The 20,836-nt window shown below is 40.3% G+C and overlaps 1 pseudogene; it reads right to left on the reverse strand.

Moving 5' to 3' along the window:
* Nucleotides 1-18,760: 18,760 nt before the first annotated feature.
* On the reverse strand, nucleotides 18,761-19,926 carry LOC102853764 (annotated as a pseudogene).
* Nucleotides 19,927-20,836: the final 910 nt, after the last annotated feature.

Here is a 20,836-nt window from a genome sequence, read left to right on the forward strand (position 1 = left end):
CTTTGTTTGCCTTAATCACAAATAAGACCTTATTTGGTCACCGTGTCTTTATTGGTCAACGGCTTGATCTCACGTGGGGTTAATGGTCCAATGGAGGCATGACACATGAGACTGATGGGCGGAGTACCGAGAAGGGGATAAAAGCCGCACCTGGGAAGGGTCCAAAAAGGAACTCCATGTTTTCTCCCTAACTGTAACTAACTCCTGAGTAAACCGCCGTGAGAAGGAATCGCTGGTGTGTTGTGTCCTTATTCCTGCTGGATAGGCAAGGCACGCAACAAATTATGGCCTAGTTTAGAAGGAGGGAAAGTCGAGGAGAAATACTACTTTCAAATATTATTGTTGTTGTTATGTGCTGTCAAGTTACCCGTGACTCATAGCGACCTTATGTACAACAGCCCTAAACCCTGCAATGTCCTATGCCAATCTTACTGTCTCTGATACACCTACCCTCATTACCCCAGTCACTGAATCAATTCATCTTAGCCAGGGGCTTCCTCTCTTGCACTGTCCCTCCACCCTCCAAAGCATGATGTCCTACCTTGCAACATGTCTGAAGTATGTCAGACAAAGCTTCAGAATTCTTGCCTCCAAGGAGCAGCCTGGCTTCACCCTCTCTCCAGGACGAACTTGTTTGTACTCTTAGCTGGCCATGTTATATTCAACACTCTTCTCCAGCACCATAGCTCAAAGGCATCAATTCTCCTTTAATCATCCCTAGACATTGTCCAGCTTTCCAGTGCATAGTAAGTAATTGCAAAGATCATGGCCTTTATTAGGTGCACTTTAGTCTCCAGACATCATTGTTCTTCAGTACTTTGGGAGGTCTCTGACAGCCAACTTTCTCAATTCATTTTTTAATTTCCTGGATGCTGGAACCCTGAGTGTTGATTGTGGAGCCAGGCAAACTGAAGCTGTTAACAATCTCAACCTCTTCACCATCTATCATGATGCTGCCAGTCATCTCAGTGGTGAGAATCTTTGTTTTCTTGATGTTGAGCTTTGTGTGAAAACTTTTTAAATGTTATTTATCCACAGAAAATTTATATTTTTATCAGAATGGGCTTAGTACTAAACTCTAGTCTAGGGCCAGGTTACTGAAAGGAAGCAGAAGTGATGCATTTGGGTACTACATTCAAGGATTTCTGAAGGAAGTGTAAGCTAGGTTTGTCATGGGTGATGGAAAGAGGACTAACTGAAGTTCAAGACAACTTTGAGGTCTATTATACTTCACATAATAAACAAAATAACAGAAATCTTCCCTTTAATTTCACTTATTGCTCTTACAATGCTTTTTTTATTATTAAATTTTATTAGTTTTCATGAACATTTACAGAGATTTTGGGTTTTCTTTCATTCATTGTTGCACTGTTTTCTCCACCCTCATCCCCAGTTCGTCGTTCTTCCCCCCCATGTCTGTTTTAATTGTCCAATTGCCACAGTGCTTGTCAAAGCCAGTTCTGATTAATCTCCTTTGTCAGTGTGTCCCTTGCAATTCGCTATCACTCCTCCCTGAGAGAGACTTCACCCTGATTCATAAGGAAAAGGGGATGGCGTATTTATAATGCTTTTTTATGAATGAAGGCAATCCATTTAATTAAGTCTACTTGTATAGGCAGGTGTTCCTAGTAAAAAAATAAAAATCAATGCAAGATTGTGTTAATTTTCACAGCAAATAATATCAGCCCACATTACTGGACCATTATATAGTTAGTTTGCAGTCTGTTTATCTGTTAGTTATTTTTTTTAAATGATCACATCAAGTATAATTATCAAGCAAACTTCAAAGTATAAAAAATACCCGCTTCATTCAACGTCTCAGTAATAACCCTTATTATGGAACCCTTTAAAAACAATTGGCTAGTTACTGCAGTTTCCAAAGTGTTTCCCTAATCCAGAAAACTACAAATTATGTAGTGTTTATTATTGGATTCTATGATAACTCCAGTCATAATTTTAGTATAATTTGGTGGAACATTAATAACCGTGAATTATGTCATACAATCCAATATAGGAAACTTACAAAGTTATTTGTGGTGTGCATAATAAAGCAAAACTTAGGTTGAATGTTAATAAAAATAATTTCATACTTCACATTAATTTGAATGTATAATATCTGTTGTAAGGTGTTGGGAGGAAAAAAGGGGGGAAGACAATTATTCGATGTATTTCAACTTTTCAAATTCAATGCTTAACACCTATAAATAAAACAAAACCTTTGAGTCAATATAATTTTCTGCAGCATAGGGCTCTTTGAAAACAAATAATTTATGGATTAGGGCAGTAGTGCCTCAGGTGATTCAGTGGTAGAACTCTTCCTTTTATGTGGGAGACTCAAATTCAGATTCTGATACACTTCATGTACTGCCACCACTTGTCTGTCAGTGGAGGTTTGCTTGTTGCTATGACCAAGAGTCAATGGTAATAAAAGAAATTCAAGTCGTACTTAAGACACTGACAAAAAATAAGGCCCCAGGAATCAATGGGATACATCATTGATACAATTGACCTGTTTCAACTAAAGCTGCAGCCCTGGACATGCTCATTAGTCTATACCAGGAGTTTCGGAGGACAGCTGCCTAGTCAACTGCCTGGAAAAGATACACATTTTTCCCATTCCCAAGAAAGGTGATACAATGGATATTTATTCAGTAATCTTCTCTAACACCATAACTCAAAGGTATTCATTCTCCTTCTGTCATCCTTAACCAGCTTTCAGATGCATAGTAAGCAACTGAGAAGACCATGGCTTGGATCATGTCCACCTTCATCTTTAAACTGACATCGTAGCCCGTTAGTACTGAGGAGAGGTCACTGACAGCAGATTTTCCCAATGTGATTCACCTTTTGATTTCTTGACTGCTAGTACCAAGGTGTTGTTTGCATATCGAAGCAAGATGAAATCATTGACAACATTATTCTTTTCTCCATCTATCATGATGTTGCGTACTGGCCCACTGGTGAGGATTGATGTTGAAATGTAATCAATATTGAGAGTTATTGTCCTTGATCTTCTGCAGCAAGTAGTTCAAGTCCTCCTCACTTTCAGCAAACAAAGTTGTATCTGCATAAGGCAGGCTGCTTGTTCGTGAATTTCCTTCCTATTCTGATACCACATTCCTCTTCATAGAGTCTGGGTTCTCAAACAATTTGTTCAGCATACAAATTTAATAGGTATGGAGAAAGAATACAGCCCATCTGATGCACCCCTTTCTTGATTTTAAACTGTGAAGTGTTCCCTTGCTCTATTTACAAAGCAGCCTCCTGGCCTAGGTATAGGTTTCACCTGAGCACAATTAAGTGTTCTGGGATTCCCATTCTTCTCAATGTTAGCCATAATTTCTTGTGATATGCACAATCAAATGTCTCTGCATATTCAATAAAACATAGATATCCTTCTAGCATTCTCTGCCTTCAGCCAAGAATCATCTGACATTAGCAATGATACCCCTGAAATCCTGGCCTTTTCCAAATCCAGCTTGAATTTCTGGCACTCCTCTATATACTGTTCTAGCAATTTTTAATAATCTTCAGAAGGTTTTGCTTGCAAGTGATATTAATGATACTATTTGAAATTGTTTTAAAATGTAGGTCTTTGAAAAACCAACTTATCTTGGGCATCCAAATTGTGCTTTCACTTAAAAGAACTTTGTTTATCTCAAAAAAATTAGGTATAAACCTATGGAAAAAATAAAATGCACAAATGTCCTTAATTTTTAGAATGCTATGTAGGTTAATCAGCATTGCTGAAATCTTTGATCATATAAAGCTGGCAAAAGTTTTTATGGACTGGAAACAATTGAACAATATTATTAATATCACTTACAAGCAAAATAGTACTGAAAAATGACTACAGCAAAACATAGAGAACTTCCAGAAGTTTAAGCTGAATTTAGAAGAGGTCATACCATCAGGGATATCATTGCTGATTGTAAGATGGATCCTGGATGAAAGCAATGAATACCAGAAGAATGTCTACTTGTGCTTTATTGAATATGCAAAGGCATTTGGCTATGTGGATTATAACAAATTATGGCTAACATTGAAAAAAATAGCAATCTCAGAACACTTAATTGTATTCATGAAAAATCTATACCTCGACCAAGAGGCTGTTACCCAAGCAGAGCATGGGAACATTGTTATTGTTGTTTGTGCCATTGAGTCACCTATGACTCATAGTAACCCTATATACAATAACTCTGAACCCTGACCTAAGAGAACACTACATGGTTTGAAATTAAGAAAAGTGCACCTCAGGATTATTTCCTTTCACCATACATATTCAATTTGTATGCTGATAAAATGATTTGAAGAACAGGACTATATGAAGAAGAATGTAGCATCAGGATTGGATGAAGACTCATCAATAACCTCCAGTATGCAAATGACACAACCATGCTTGCTGAAAGTGAGGAGGACTTGAAACACTTGCAGAATACAGATCAAACACTACAGCCTCCAATGTGGATTGCACCTCAATGTCAAGAAAATAAAATTTCCCACGTTTTTGATCCACGATCAATACACTTGATTTCATGCCCTGAACTCAATGGATTAGAGACCAGAAAAGTTGTGAGCTAACATACAAAACACCACACATGAAAAAGTGCTAAAAGTCATTTTTTTAAAAAAGAAAGAATAAAAACCCCAAAATGAATACCTGAAACTTGCTCTAGAACATTTGTTGTTGTTGGGTACCATTGAGCACAACTCATTGTGCCCCTACAAACAACATATCTGAACCCTGTCCTATCCTGTGCCATTCTCACAATCTCTGACACACTTGAGCCCGTTCCTGTAGTCACTATGTCAATCCACCTGGTGAAGGGTCTTTCCTTCCTTCACTATCCCCATACCTTTTCAAGTATGATGTCCCTCTCCAAGAAAAATCATCTCCTAGCAACATGCTCAAAGTATGTGAGATGAAGCTTCAATATCCTTGCCTCCCAGGAACACTCTGGCTGCACCTTCTCTAAGATATGTCTTTTTGCTCTGATAGGAATCTATATGATATTCAGTACTCTTCTCCAACACCAAGACTCAAAGGCATTAGTTTTTCTTCTGTCATTCTTATTGTCTTGCTCTTAGCTGCATAGTAAGTGATTGAAAAGACTATGGTCTGAATTAAGCTCATCTTCATCCTCAAACTAACATCATTTTTCCTCAGTAATGAGATGATTCTCTTCTGTCATCCTTATTCATTGCCCAATTCTCAATTGTACAGGAAGCAATTGGGAAAACATGACTAAATCAGGTACACCTTAGTCTCTAGACTGACATTCTTGCTTTTTAGCTCTCTGGAGTGGTTCCTGATAGCAGATTTTCCCATGCAATGAGTCTCCTGATCTACTGACTCTGGTACCAATGATGTTGATTGTTGGATGTGAGTTAAGATAAAATTGTTAGCAACTGCAACCTTTTCTCTATCTATCATGATGCTGCCTATTCTCATTGTACATACATTTCCATACTAATGAATGTTTGTAGCTGTTTATCCTGATTTTAAGTTGCATCATATCAGCAAATAAAAGTCTTTCATCGCTTGAAAACTTTATTCCATCAATATAATTTAGACTCTACTTTTAGAAGACCATTCTTCACCAATCACATTTTAAGTAACTTCCACTTGAGCATCTCATCTTCCAGGACTATATCAGATAATTCTCATTTCACATCCACTAAGATTTCATTTCACTTGGATCAACAATCAATTAAAGGAAGCAGTAGTCAAGTCCAACAGTGTATTGCCTTGGACAACTCTGCTGTAAAAGGCCTTTCTAGAGGGTAAAAAGCCAAAAATAGCACTTTGAGGACTAAGGTGCACTAGACGGAAATCAGTATTTTCAGTTGCCTAACATGCTTTGATGGCCTAGTGGCAAGAAGCTGCACTACAATCCTGAAAACTCATGGTTCGAAGCCACCAGCTACTCCATGGGAAAAGGAAGGGCAATCTCCTGTCATGCAATTAACTGCCCCTGAAAACCCACTGGAGGGTAAGCTATGGGTCAGTTCTGACTCAGCAGTAACTCAACAATACAACAACAATATGCCAGCAAAAAATTCACAATGATTAAGGAGGACTGAAAAAGAATTGTTGATATTGTTATCAGGTGCCATTTAGTTGAGTATGACTCATGGTGATTCTATAAACAACAGATCTGAACCCTGTCCGATCCTGTGCCAACCTCATCATCTCCAACACACTTAATGCAACTCATTGCTGCAGTTACTGTGCTAGTTCATCTCATTGAGGGTCTTCTCTTTTGTTGACCTTTCCAACGAATAACCTTTCCTAGCAATATGTCTAAAATATGTGAGACAAAGTTTCACTATCTTTTCCTCCAAGAAGTGTTCTTGCTGCTTTTTTTCCAAGACATATTTGTTTAATCTTTTGGCTGTCCATGGGAGATTCAGTGCTCCTATCTAATACCACAACTAAAAGGCATAAGTAATTCTATCATCTTTATTTATTGTCCAATTATCAGCTACTAGCCCACTGGGACCACTCATGGGACCAGGAGCAAGCAGGACAGCTGGAATTTGAGTGGGGGACTTAGTGGGGATCACTGCTGACTGCTGGACAAAGTGGGACACCTGAAGCTCAATCAGGAGGGAGACAGCTGGAGCTTGAGTGAGGTGGCAGGCCCAGTTCTTGAGGGTAAAACCAAGGCTTCCTGGTTTTTCATTCAGGTCCGCATGCACACACCCTCTGAGTGCATCTGCTTCCATGCCCCCTCCCTTACATGCATATGCTTGTGCACCCACTCTGCATGTGCCTGCGCACACATGTGCCCACCCTACATATGTCTGCAAATGCACCTCCCCAGAGTGCATGCCTGCCCTGTGTTCCTCTACACTCGTGCCCACCCTACATGCATCTCCATGCCCTGCCTTGTATCATCTCACATCCAGTCAGTTGCCTTTAGCCCTGAGCACCTTGGATTGGCTTAGCTGCAACAGTTGTATGACAGAAGAGGCTGCTTTCACTGGCCTTTTTTTTCACCCAAACTGAAGCAAACTTTCCCTTGGGTCAGAAGTTTAGATAGAACCACAGACAGGGTAGCTGTCAAACCCTCTTCAGTAGCAGTGACTTCAGATCAAAAACATGCTATCACTCAGGCATGAAAAACTCTACCATAGGAATGTCACATAAGAAATAGGCTTACACCCTACACAAGCCCAAAGCAAGATGTCTCTCAAAAAAAAGTGACATGGTATCGGTGGATTTCCTGAAGCCAGAAAGTCTGATGGAATTTTCTGACAAACACTTTAAAAGAACAATGATTGAATATTTTCAATGGGTGAACGACAAACTTGAAGAATTACAGGACACTGCAAGCAAAAACCAGGAAGAGCTTAAAAAACAACAATCCAAAACAATTCCGATAAAACAACTGAGGCATTAGAGGCTCTGGAAAAACAAGAAACCACAGTCCAAAATACAAGGACCATTGTTTCAGATGTTACCAATACGATGGAAAGACATATGAACAGAGCTGAAGAGATGGAACACAGAACCAGTGAAATAGAAAACAGAATGGTCACCACTGATCTGCTAGAACAAAAAGCAGAACCAAAAAGGAAGGAAAAAGAAGAAAACCTAAAAACAATGTGAGATGCCATCAAGAGAAATAATATATGCATAATCAGAATCCCCAAACAGGAAGAAGCAAGCAAAGGCACTGAAGAAGTTGTGGGAGAATTACTAGAAGAAAACTTCCCAGGCATAAGGAAGAATGAGAGAATAGATATTTAAGAAGCTGAGCAAACACCATGTAGAATAGACCCCCAAAGAAGAACACTTGAATCTGGCAGCCAGAGTGGGGGTCGAGGTGAAGCAAAGCTGCACCAGGACCAGGCCAGAGACTGAGTGGCCATGACAGTGGAGACCAGGAAGGAGGAGGAGAGGAACAGCTGGAGGAGCCACCACAGCAGCCCCTCCCCACCCCACCCTTTGACCTCCTGGCCTGAGGGATATTGTTGTTGTTGGTAAGTGCTGTCTAGTCACAGGCGACTCATAGCGACCCTATGAAGGAGAGTCCTTGACGCTTGGGTGCCTTTCATCCTCTCTTCATGTTCATAGGGTTTCCGGAGGCAAGCTACTATGGAAGTGGATGCCACTCCTCCTTCCATGAAGTGAAACCAGGGTGCTTTTTGGAGGCAATGATAATAAAACTCTATCTCATATATTTGGGCCAGTCCTTGGAGACAAGCATTATGCTTGGAAAAGTGGAGAGCCAGCAAAAGAGAGGAAGACTCTCAAGATGGATTGGCATGGTTACTGTTACTGCAGGCTCAAGGACATCAGAGACTAGGGGTGGCACAGGATAGGGCAGGGTTCAGATTTGTTGTTCACAGGGTTTTTATGAGTCAACTCTCTGGCACCATACAAAGTGGTGCTTCTCAGGTCATTTGAATCCTTCAGCAGTTACTTGGAAGACAGACAAGCAATCTCCTCCTTTGTGATTTATAGCCTCTCAAAAATTCACTGCAGAGTCAGCTATAATTCTAACTCAGTGGGAATGAAAAAAAAAATTAAGCACAGGATCTGCCACAAGGTCTGTAAATAATACATGCTGCTGAATGAAAGAATCAATCATTTCAAGCAAAAATAATTACATTAGAAAATTACAAAAAAATTAAAAAAAGAAAATTACAATAGAAAATAATTACATTTTTTCTTTAGTGTAGCATTTGAAAATACCTCCAAGAGCACTTGTTCAAATCTTCCACATAGTAAAGAAACCCCTACAAGCAGTCAGCTGATTCTAGGCATGGAGACCATTTCGCTCCACAGGGTGACAGATAAACCATGGATTCTGGAACCATACAGGCTGGATTTGACTAATCCAACATTTAAGACTCTGTGACCTTACATAAGTTGCTTAAATTTGGTGCAACTTGGTTTTTTGCTCTGTAAAGTGGAGTAAAAACAGAAACCTGCAAGGATGTGTGTCTTACGGCAATAGCCCACATTATAGGGTTGTTGTGACAATTGTTTATATGCCTCAATTGCTTTTTCTTATAGCAAGTGCTTAGTGATAGCTGTCACTGTGATCCTAAAAGTTCAGTGTTTCCTCTTCTTTTTCTTAAAAAAAAAATCTTTTCTTGTACCCTTAGTTTTTTTAACCCAAGGATACATTTGAGGACAAACTGCATTCACAACTCAGCCTGCTCATTGGCTGCTTGATAATGAACAACTTGAGCATTTCCTGAACAAATTATTAGACCAAATCCTGGGGTATTGCGTCCAAGTTCATAGTGGTACCAGTTCAGATTTCGAATTCTTCCATAGCTGCAGCCACCGTCTTCCAGACAAGCTCTCAAGCTGGGCTGGCTCCACAACTCGGCACAGGTTTTATGATCCATCACTCAGTTGTCAAAACCTGAGGAAGTGGAGGGAGATAGTGAGCAAAATTCCTTCCAAACACTCAGCTGCGGGCAGCCATTCAGATCCAAACCTCATGGTGGGAGGTTCCTCTCATTCCTCGGTGGTCTAAGGTGTGCACTTCTGCTCCTTGGCAGAGCACTCATGGAGAACGGCGCCCCAGCTGTTTGGGGAGCCCACGACGTGGCAACGTTGCTCCATCCTACAACCGGAAAGATCAGAATTTCTTCTTGTGCTGAATTGCAGCCTTCCTTGCTGTAACTTATTTTCATTGACTTCAGTTCTACTCTCTGGTACTATCAACAACACCCTTTCTCAAAGTCATATCCAAATGAAGCATTCCCAGACTGTTCAAGGATTTACATATGGCGTGCCACACATGGACCCTCCCATCCAGGTTACTGTTCATTGGATATTGCCAATATTGTCTACTCCCTACGCTGTCTGTCCCAGGTGGCTCCCAATAGTGCACATGGTTCTCCATATGTGGTCCAACTGGAGTAGAAAATAATAGGACTATAGTCATTCTGTGCTGGCAATCCACTCAGTCACAGATTGCAGAAGTGCTTTAGCTGCTAAATAGCTTATCCACCAATTACAGCCTGGTCTTTTAAAAATCTTTTAACTTCCTCCTCACCAACAATGAATTTTAAGCCTAGTCATCCTCATCCTCTGTGTGTGTGTGTGTGTGTGTGTGTGTGTATGTATATATATATGTATGTCAATGTTTTTGCAAGTCTATACATCAGCCTTCCTATTAATGTTTCTATGAATGTTATTCTTGCCAGTTTTGGGTTTCTATTACTATCACATGCCATGAGGCAAGAAAAGAGATCATTTTTCTCTGTATTGTGTTCAGACTGTCCTGTTCCTGTTGAAACAGGTTATTGAAGGAGACTTTTCCTGGTGTCTAGTAATTGATGATTCCGAATGCCTCAAGCTGTTGCCAGTTTCTTCTGCTATGGACAGTAGCTCTTGAGTTTAGGAGTCAGTAAGTCCAAATATGAAAGGCACCCAAGCATCAAGGACTCTCCTTCATAGGGTCGCTATGAGTCACCTGCGACTCGACGGCACTTAACAACAACAACAACAACAACAACAACAACAACAACAAGTCCAAATACCAGGTACTAGTATCAGGAATGGCTTTCTATCTCACACAGTTCTGAGAAAAAGTCCTTTACCTTGAACTTCTGCTCAAGGATTGACTTCTTGTGGCTAAGGGCCTCTTCTCTTTCATTTGTACTATACTGTAGTTATAATGGAATAGTTTACCAGGGGAGGGTGATGTATCCTATAGATTTGGTATATAATGTTGTTTTCTTGTGGTCCTTGGGCCCAAAAATTTGAAGGTGTCAGCCTTGCTTGACCCGTGGGCTTCTGGAAGATGTAGTCATACCTGTGTAGTGTTTTGAAAAGCATTGAAAGTACTGAAGAACAACAATGTCAGTCTGGAAACTAAGCTGTGCCTGACCCAGGCCATGATTTTTTCAATTACTTGCTATGCATCGGAAAGCTGGACAATGACTAGGGAGGATAAAGGAGAATTGATGCCTTTGAGCTGTGGTGCTGGAGAAGAGTATCGAATATACCATGGACTGCTAAGAAAATGAACAGGGTCGTCCTGGAGAGAGTTAAACCAGGCTGCTCCTTGGAGGCAAGCATTATGAAGCTTCATCTGACATACTTTGGACATGTTGCAAAGAGGGACCAGTCCTTGGAGAGGGACGTCATGCTTGGGATGGTGGAGGGACAGCGCAGGAGGGGACGATCCTATATGAGGTGGATTGATTCAGTGACTGGGGTAATTGGGGTGGGTGTGGGAGACGGTGTGATTGGCACAGGACAGAGCAGGGTTTAGGGATGTTGTACATAGGGTCCCAACAACATACAAGTTAACTAAAAATATTCTTATCTTTCCCTAAGCATACTAATCTAAGAAAGTGTTTGGGATACAGTTTTACTTTACAGATTTGTGGACCCCAATAACAAATTCTCAGCTAAATGATACTGGGAGGCTTTTCAAAAGACTTACTCTTAGAAAGGACGTGGAAGTGCTAAGTATTTCATTCTCTAGTTGAATGTCTGGTTAGGTAGTTGATAAGAGATCTGCCCTATACTTTTCTAAGCAGAGGGAATGAAGGTTAGAGAAAGACGGCTAGGTCAAGAGAAGTGGGTGGAAATGGAGCAGGTATTATTATTGCTGGTTAGTGGATCAAAGAAGTATGCCTTTCCTTTTGGCCAAATGGACTCTGACGAGGGTAGATGAATTGAGCCCGGGTTGAAAGATGCTGAGCCAGAGCTAGAGCTCTTACGTGGGGTACAGTGAAGAACTCGTGCAGTAAGAGTGAGGCTAGATCAAAGGATGTGAGCATCCTAACACTGATTATCTGTGATGCTCCCTCCTTTGTTTACTCACATGTCACAAGGGAGCTGTGCGCGCGCACACAGAGCCCCCTAACACACACACACAATCCATGAGATAACTTATTTTTTAAACTCAACCATAATAATCTATCCTTGACTGATAACTATTTGTATTGGATCCATTTTGCATATTAGGTGAATGTAGCAAGTTAAGTTCAATAAATAGTCCATCCCACCTGGCATATCAGAAAGAAATAGAATACTCTCAAGATCTCTAGCTGAGATAAGAAGTTTCATTTACATAGAAGGAACTGAAAGAGACCGATGCCAACAAAGGCATTGAAGCACTAGGGGCCTCTTAGCTTAGGGGAAAAGTACCTGAGTTGTAGAGCACAGGAATGTATTAATCTCTGGAAACCGCAGCAGACCTTGTAGCTTAAACTATCTTGTTGTAAATGGGTTCACTATGAATCTAAATCAATTAGGCACCTAACAAGAGCAGAAGGAATCAAGACCACCCAACTCTACAACCTCGTTAACTTAAGTGAAAACATCTTCAACTCTATTAAGACCTCTTACTGACAACATCTTGAAATAAAGAATTTATCTCCAGTTACATTCACAGGTCCAGGCTTTGGGATCTCAATGTATATTCTAGGGGAGAGATGCAGTTTAATCCATTACAACTTTCCTGCCTGTGACAGGTCAGACAAATAGCTAGGAAATGGCAGCAAACCAGCTGAGAATGTGACCGCAGTGGCTGACTGAGAGTAAATTCCTCATTGAACCACGAGGTGGCGTACACTGAGCCTGATGAAACAAAGTGCTTTCCTGTGAAAACCCACAAAGAATGTTTTCTTTTGCTTTTCTTTTTCTGTTTTTTTCTACTCCATTCAACACAACTCTCACTCCTGACCTAAAAGAACGTTTAAACAAGGCTTCTTTCTACTTCTCCCTCCCAGGAGAACTCTAGCTTCTCTCAGCCTCTATGCCTAGAGTAAGGGAAGATGGATTTTCTTTCACTTAAGTCTGAAACCATTGCCCAACCAGTTCCACCTGCTGTTGAGCTGTAATTGGACCCACCGGGCACTGACAATCTTCATGACAATGCATCCTTTCTGTTCAGCTCACTCTCTCCAACGGCCCACAATTGTTTTGCCGAAGCTTTCCCTTCCCGTTCCCCTCCTCCTTTTCTCTTTCCCCTCTTACTCTCACTCCTTTCCAATTCCTTTTTAAGTTTACTTTTGAGGAAAGAGCAATAGAAGAATAATCGGTGTGTATTTTAAAGTGAGTGTTTGGGGGAAAAGAGGTCTTGCCAGTGGGTATTTTTCGCAGTGTGATTTTCTGTAAGTCATGTTTCCCTGGGTCACACCTTCACAGAAATGAAAATATGGGTCACAACATTAGTGGCAAAACCCTGTTCACTATCTGAAGGAACTCCAGATTTTCTCAAATTGGTTTGGATATTCTAGAAAGCTCCAGGGGTGTGGATGGGGGTACTGTTCTGCCTCAAGAGCCCATTGCAACAGTCACCCTGTCAGTCCACTTGGCTGAGGGTCTTCCTCTCCTTCACTGACCCTCTACTCTTTCCAACATTGTGTCCCTCTCCAAGGAATAGCACCACCTAGCAATATGTCCAAAGTATGTGAGGTGAATCCCCATCTTTCTTGCCTCCAAAGAATACTTCAGCTGCACCCTTAATATCTATTAATTTTCTTGGCTGTCCACAAGATGTTCAGTGCTTTTCTCCAACACCATAACTCAAAGACATCAATTCTTTTTCCATCATCCTTATTCATTGTCCAGGTCTTGGATGCATAGCTAGTAATCTGAAAGACCATGGCCTGAATCAGACGCACTTTAGTCCTCAAACTGATATCACTTACTACCTCTGAAAATCTGCTGAAGGATAAGCTATGGGTTGATTCTGATTCAACAGCACACAATAACTAGGTTCAATAGCAAGCTAAGTAGTGTTTATCCAAAGGACAGTAATTATCTGCAGAAAAAGGCAGTCATTTGCTCTAAAATTTTAAGGGTCTATACTGTGATTCACCAACAGAAGTCTGATGAAGTCTTCACATAGCTACTCTATCTGCCAAGACTACTTCAAGTATCATTGGATCATTCAGGTCATATGGCCCAAGTGGCGGAGAAGCCACTTTAAATTACTTTACCTAGCCGACCTGAACCTGTTGCATTCTTTTCTTGTTCTGAACTCCATTTCAAACTAGTATCTTTTTAAAGTCACTTGATAAACATGCCAGAATAGAACATCTAAACGAGGGATGGATTGCCTCTAAAATTCAAAAAGGCTCACAAGGTATTGTGCTTCCTTTGTAATTGTGAGAGAGACCAAATTCAGTAACTTGCACTTCACATTAGGTGGAATGTGAAACATACCCCATGCCACTAAACCTCTAGAAATTTCATCAAGGTAGAAGATGCCCAAATTTTTGTTGGATTTATTTTCTTTACATTCTTTAACATTGAAAAGTTTTACCAATGAATCTAGAGTCACTGGTACTACTTCCTTATTAACTATTCAATCATCATAATGTCATATAATGGTCCAGTGTGCTTTAAATAAGAGGTCCCTGCCACCAATATGCTGTTGATTAATAAAGGCCTACCTTCTGGGTCTCAGCTGCTTTAAATAAGAAGTCCTAGACAGCAAAAGGCTGTCGATAAAAAAGAACCAACTTCTGGGTCAAAGATGCTTTAACTAGGAGACCCCAGACATCAATGGGCTATTGGGATAGTCTGCAGTCAGAGACCTCTCCAAAGTGCTGAAGAACACAGATGTCTGTTTGAAGGCTAAGATGTACCTGGTTCAAGCTGTAGTCTTTTCAATTGCTTGTTATACATCTGAGAGCTGGACAATAATTAAGGATTGCAGAAGAATTGAATACTTTTGAGCTATGGTGTTAGAAAAGATCACTGAATCTCCACCCGTGGACTGCCAGAAGAACAAACAGATATGTGTTGGAGAAAGTGCAGTCCAATGCTCTTTGGAGGCAAAGATGACAAAGCCTCACTTCATATACTTTCAGCATGTTGCTAGGAAAGGCTATTCTTGGAAAAGGACACCATGCTTGGAAAGATGGATGGTTTGTGAAAGAGAGGAAGGCATTCAATGAGATGAATTGACACAGTGACTACAGCAATGAGCTCAAGTGTGTCAGAAATAACGAATATAGCATAGGATAGGACTGAGTTCAGATTTGTTGTTTATAGAGTTACTATGAGCCATACTCAATGGCACCTAACAACAACAGTATTTATTAAATTACTTACCTAGTTTTCTCCCAAGCCAAAAGTGGGTGAATCTACTCCGTGGCCCTCAGGCCTGCTTTTAATTGAAACATTCTTCTAGGTCGTGTAACCCTGGTCTGTCTACTTGCTGTACAGAGGTAACCTGTGTTTGCTGTGAAGCTGAACACTGTGACACTGATGAGTCAAATGCGAGAATAGTTACCCATGGTGGACAGTGTTTGGTGAAGCTCCCTGATTAAAACAAGCTTGGATGTAGGAGTGGCATCCACTTCCACAATAGCTTGCCTCTGGAAACCCTATGAACGTGGAGAAAGGATGAATGTTATACAGGAAGTGTCCAGGACTTTCATTCATAAGGTCGCTATGAGTCACCTGCGACTCAACAGCACTTAACAACAACAACAACAACAGTTTGCTTATATTAAAGGATTTTTATTTTAAGATTCTTGATGGTAAATTTTATGCATGTATCTGGTTTCCTTTTATTTCCAAGAGATAAAAGAATCCCTGTAATGTCAGTGATTATGGTATGACTGAAACATTTTGTCCAACAAAGCCTGCCTATTAATATGTATCTTTCCCAACCTCAGGGAAGCAAATTACCTATCTGACTAGGCTTTCAAACCACCCTCACAAGTGATGCAATGATATGAGCACAGCTAATTCATCCTGAGAGAGTTATTAGCATCTGACTAAAGAAAACTTCAAACACACACAGATCAAGAAAAAGGAAAATTATCTAGATGAAAGATTTGAGATGAAAGAACGAATCATGTGCAAATATGTGACAAGTATTTGGATAAATCTAAACAAATATTGAATAGACCAATATTAATAGTGCACTGTTTATAGGGTTAAAAACGAAGGACATGAAATACTGGATAACAATAGCATAAATGTTGGGGAAGATGATCAAAGTTAAAGGATTCAAAGGTTCATATTTGGTTTGTGAAGGGAGTATTACTAAATATGTTTGTTGTTGCTGTTGTTATGTGCTGTCAAGTAGCCTACTACTCATAGCAGCTGTATATACAACAGCTCTGAAGCCTGCCCTGTCCTGAGCCAGTCTCACTGACTCTGACACATCTACCCCATTGCCCAGCAACTGTATCAATCCACCACATCCGGAGTCTTTCTTTCCTGTGCTGTCCCTACACCCTTTTGAGCATGATGTCCTTTTCCAAGGATCGGTCTCTCCTGGCCACATGCCATAAATATGTGAAACAGAACTTCAAACTCCTAGCCTCCAAGGAGAAATTTGGTTTCACCCTCTCCAAGACAGACCTATTTGTTTTCTTGGTGGCACATGGTATTCTCAATACTCTCTCCATCACCACGACTCATAGAAATCAATTCTTCTTTCATCTTTAGTCATTGTCCAGCTCTCTGATGCATAGCAAGTAATTGCAAAAACCATATCCTGGATCAGGCACACCTTAGTCTCTAGACTGACATCGTTGCTTCCCAGTACTCCAGAAAGGTCCTTAACAGCAGGTTTACCTAATACAATTTGTCTTTTGATTTCCTGAGTGTTGGTGCCAAGAATATTGACTGTGGAGCTAAGCTAGCTGTAACTTTTAACAACATCAATCTGTTCTCCATCCATCATAGTGCTGCCAATTGTCCTAGTGGAGAATCTTTGTCTTCTTGATGTTGAGCTTCAATACATATTGAAGACTACAGACCTTGACCTTCTGGAGCAAGCGCTTTAGGTCCTTTGCAGTTTCAGCAAGCAAGGTTGTTCATCTGTATAACATAGGTTGTTGATGAGTCTTCCTCCAATCCTGGTGCCACAGCCAAAGACCAGCCTCCTGAAAGATCTGTTCTGCATATAGATTGAAAAGGTATGGAGATGGGATGCATCCCTTCCTGATTTTGAACCATCCAGTGTTTTCCTGTTCTGCTCTGAGTACAATTTCCCGGTCAAAGTTAGGTTTCACATAAGCACAATCAAGTGTTCTGAGATTTCCCATTCTCCTCAAGATTAGCCATATTTTTTTTTCGTGATCCACAAAGTTAAATGCCTTTGCATAGTCAATGAAACACAGATAGAAATTCCTCTGGTATTCTTTGCTTTCTGCTATGATCCATTTGACATTGACGATAATGTCTCTAGTGCCATAGCCTCTTCTTAACCCAGCTTGAATTTCTGGTAGTTCTCTATCAATATGCTACTCCAGTCATTTCCAGATAATCTTCAGCAGGATTTTTCTTGCATGTGATATAAGAGGTACTGTATGATAATTTCCACACTCTGTCAGGTCACCTTTTTTTTGGAATGGCGATAAATAGGAATCTCTTCCAGTCAGTTGGCCAGAAATACAGTAAATTTAAGAATGGTTAAAATACATATTCATGTTAATATATCTAAAGTAATAATAGGAAACAGAGAACGTATAACTTCTAAATGAGCAGAGGTGAAACAAACCTTGAAGAACAACAGAAACAGAATAGAAACCTCAACCCATCTTATTCTTTGGGAAGAAAGGAGAAAAAAAATAATAGAAAAGTGAAACAAATAGCACATAATAGGATGGGTTTGAAACACCAATAATTCAGTTAGCGGTCAAATGTTAAACTATTGTACCACTAGGGCTCCTTAAACATAGAAAGGCTTATAGAAATATATTATGTGTATCTACAACCTAGTGATGTTGAGAGTTGGTTCTGACCCACAATGACCCTCCACTGGCTCTCCAAGGTTGTAAATCTTTACAGGAAGGGACTGTTTGTTTTCCTCCTTTGGAGATAGATTTGAACTGCCAACCTTTTAGTTAGCAGCATAATATATAACACTATGGCACCAGAGCTCCTTAGGAGCATCTATTTTGTTGTTAGATGCCTCTATAGACTGATTATTGCTAGATTCCATTAGATTTTCTTATAGCAACTCTGTGTACATAAGAATGGAATTTTGTCCAATCTTATGCCATCCCTGCAATTTCTGCTGTGCTTAAGCCAATTGCTGCAGTCACCATGTCAGTCCATCTGGTTGAATATCTTCTTCATTAATGCTGTATTTTTTTCCAAGCATGATGCCCTTCTCCAGACACTGGATCCTCTTGATAATATACTCAAAGTATAAAAGAAGTTTTACTATCCTTTGTTCTAAGGATCATTCTGGCTGCACTGCTTCCAAAACAGATTTGTTTATTTATTTAGCAGTCCAGGATGTGCTCAATATTTTTTACCAACCCTACAATTTAAGCACAACAACTCTTCTTCAATAAGACCCAAGTAAATATCTTCCTGGTATTCTGTTTTCAGCCAAGATCTATCTAACACCAGCAACAATACTCCTTGTTCCACGGCTTCTTCTGAATCCAGGCTGAATTTCTGGAATTTCTCTGTTGAATCCAGCCATTATTTAATATTCTTCAGTAAGATTTTATTTGCATATTATAGTAATGATAATGTTAAATAAATTCTGTGTTCTCTTAGATCACTTTTTTCTTGGAAAAATGGATCTTTTCCATTTTGTTGGCCAGATAGCTATCTTCCAAATTTCTTGGCATGGATGAGTGAACATGTCAAAGGCTGCATCTGCTGAAATATCTCAACTGGCATTTCATCACTTTCTGGAACCTTATTTTTCTTTTCTTTTTTTTTTTTTTAAAGTTGCCAAGTTTTATTTAGGCTATAATAGTTACAGACAGTGTATTACCCCTGCCCTACTCCATCCTATACATCCCTGTGAGCTTCTGGATCAGCTACCCTCTCCCTCCAGTCTCATTTCTTGTCCTCTTCCTTCTTGTCCTTTTTGCCTTCCTTGGATGCTTGGGAGGCCAGGGAACTCAGGGCATTTCGAATGGCCTCATTGTTGAGATCCACACCAGGAAGGTTATCCAAGACACTCTGAAGGAACTCGGGGTCTTGCATTACATCATAACCATCTTCCTCCTTGGCTGGCTCAGACGTATCCATGGCTGAGCTGGCATCAATGTCACCTGATTCTGCCTGGCCAAATTCTGCTCCCTGGAGGGACATCTGCATGGCATACGCAACCTGCTCTTCCTCAGTCATACTGATTAGGTCAGGGAGTCCAGCGCAACCAAACTCTTGCTGGCTGATGGTCATCTTCAGCAGGGCATCATCTGAATCTGCAGTCTCAGGACTCGAGATTCCACCTCTTTCACCTTCAGTCCCAGGTGCAGCAATTGCAGCTTCAGTAGCAGAGGCTGCACTGCCCGTCGTGCTTCTTCCTCCTGCCACTGCTGCTGCTCTTCCATGGAAACAAGAAGAGCGAGGGCTAGCTCAGGATCAGCACTGGGATCTACTCCAAACTTAAAGTCACTGGCACCAAGACCAAGCATGGCTCCACCTTCTCCAGCCAGAATTGGAGAACTGATGAGGGCATCACCCAGGCTGGGCCCAGGAGGCACTGTCACCAGGTGAGAACCGGTTCCATCTTTGGCATTCAGTGTGTTTACAAAGGCTGTTAGTTTTTCTGTGTTCACTTCCTCTTCCCCAAAATTGATAATGTCAACATTTACTTTCTCCTTCTTAAGGCGTTTGGCCAGTTTCACCAGATCCTTCTTGTCTTCCACAGGGCTTCCCACGAAGGCAATGATGCACATCTTGTGATTCTTGCCCTGCTGGTGCTTCAGAGCCAAATGGGCCACACGGATGCCAGTGCAGAAGGTGATCTTGCCTTTGGGTTGGACAGTGTGGAGCTTAGACAGAATGCGGCCAGTGTCGGGGGTAAGTGTGGTAAGCACTTCACAGTCATTGGCCATGGTGATGAGGCTCACATTGTTCTCAGGGTTGATGCGGGTCTTGGAGTGGCAAACTATGTTGACAGCAAACTGTTGGGCCTGTAGCCAGGTAGGTAGGAAGTCCCCATTCCACATATACTCACTGTTATCCACACAAACCATAGTGCTTTCCAACACCATCTTGCCACTTCTTGCCTTTCCTGAATGGTTGTTCTTGGAACCTTATTTCTTGCCAATATTTTTGCCCTTAGTGCATGCTAGAAGTCTTCCTTCAGTACCATATATTATTTTCTTGAAAAAAAAAATAAAGTTTTTTATTTGTGCATTACAATACTATCAATAAAATGGAAAGAGCAAGAAGAATGGGAGAAAATTTGGGAAAGAATGTATTTAATAAGGTTCTTAGATCTCGAATATTTAAATAATTATACAACTCAAAAATGATAGATGACATAGTTTTTTAAAAGGCAAATTATTTAAACAGAAATTTTGCCAAAGAAGATTTACAAACAAGCAGTAAGCACATGAAAAAATGCTCAGAACCACTCATTTTTAGGAAACACAAGTCAAACCCACAATGAGTGAGTACTTCACAGCCAAAAACCAAGTGTTAGAGAAGGTGTGGAGAAATTAGAATCTTTATATGTTAATGTTGGGGATCTAAAATGGTTCATCTGCTTTGAAAAACATTTTTTCCACTTCTTCAAAAGTTAAGCATAAAGTTATCATATATCCTTGCAATTCCACTCTTAGGAAAATCCCAAAATAATTGAAAACATATGCATAAACATTAATCATAATGGTAAAAAAAGAGTGGAGATAATTTAAATGTCCATTGGCTGAAGGATAGAATAAAATACAGTACATTTATACAGTGAACTACTACTTGGCAATAAAAAGGAATGTGGTATTCCCATAAAATAGAGTATTTCCCAGCTATATAGTGAAATTAAATTCCAATGCATGGCATGGGGCGTTTTTAGTCAGATGATCATATGATATATTACTCCAGAGATGAAAAGGTGAGGAAAAATGGGGTTGCTTTCATAGTTAAAAAAGTAATTTCTAGATCCATCTTGAAGTACAACAT

The sequence above is a fragment of the Elephantulus edwardii genome, unplaced genomic scaffold (assembly GCF_000299155.1).
Source record: "Elephantulus edwardii isolate Elephantulus edwardi_28Jun2011 unplaced genomic scaffold, EleEdw1.0 scaffold00001, whole genome shotgun sequence".
NCBI classification, from domain to species: Eukaryota; Metazoa; Chordata; class Mammalia; order Macroscelidea; family Macroscelididae; genus Elephantulus; species Elephantulus edwardii.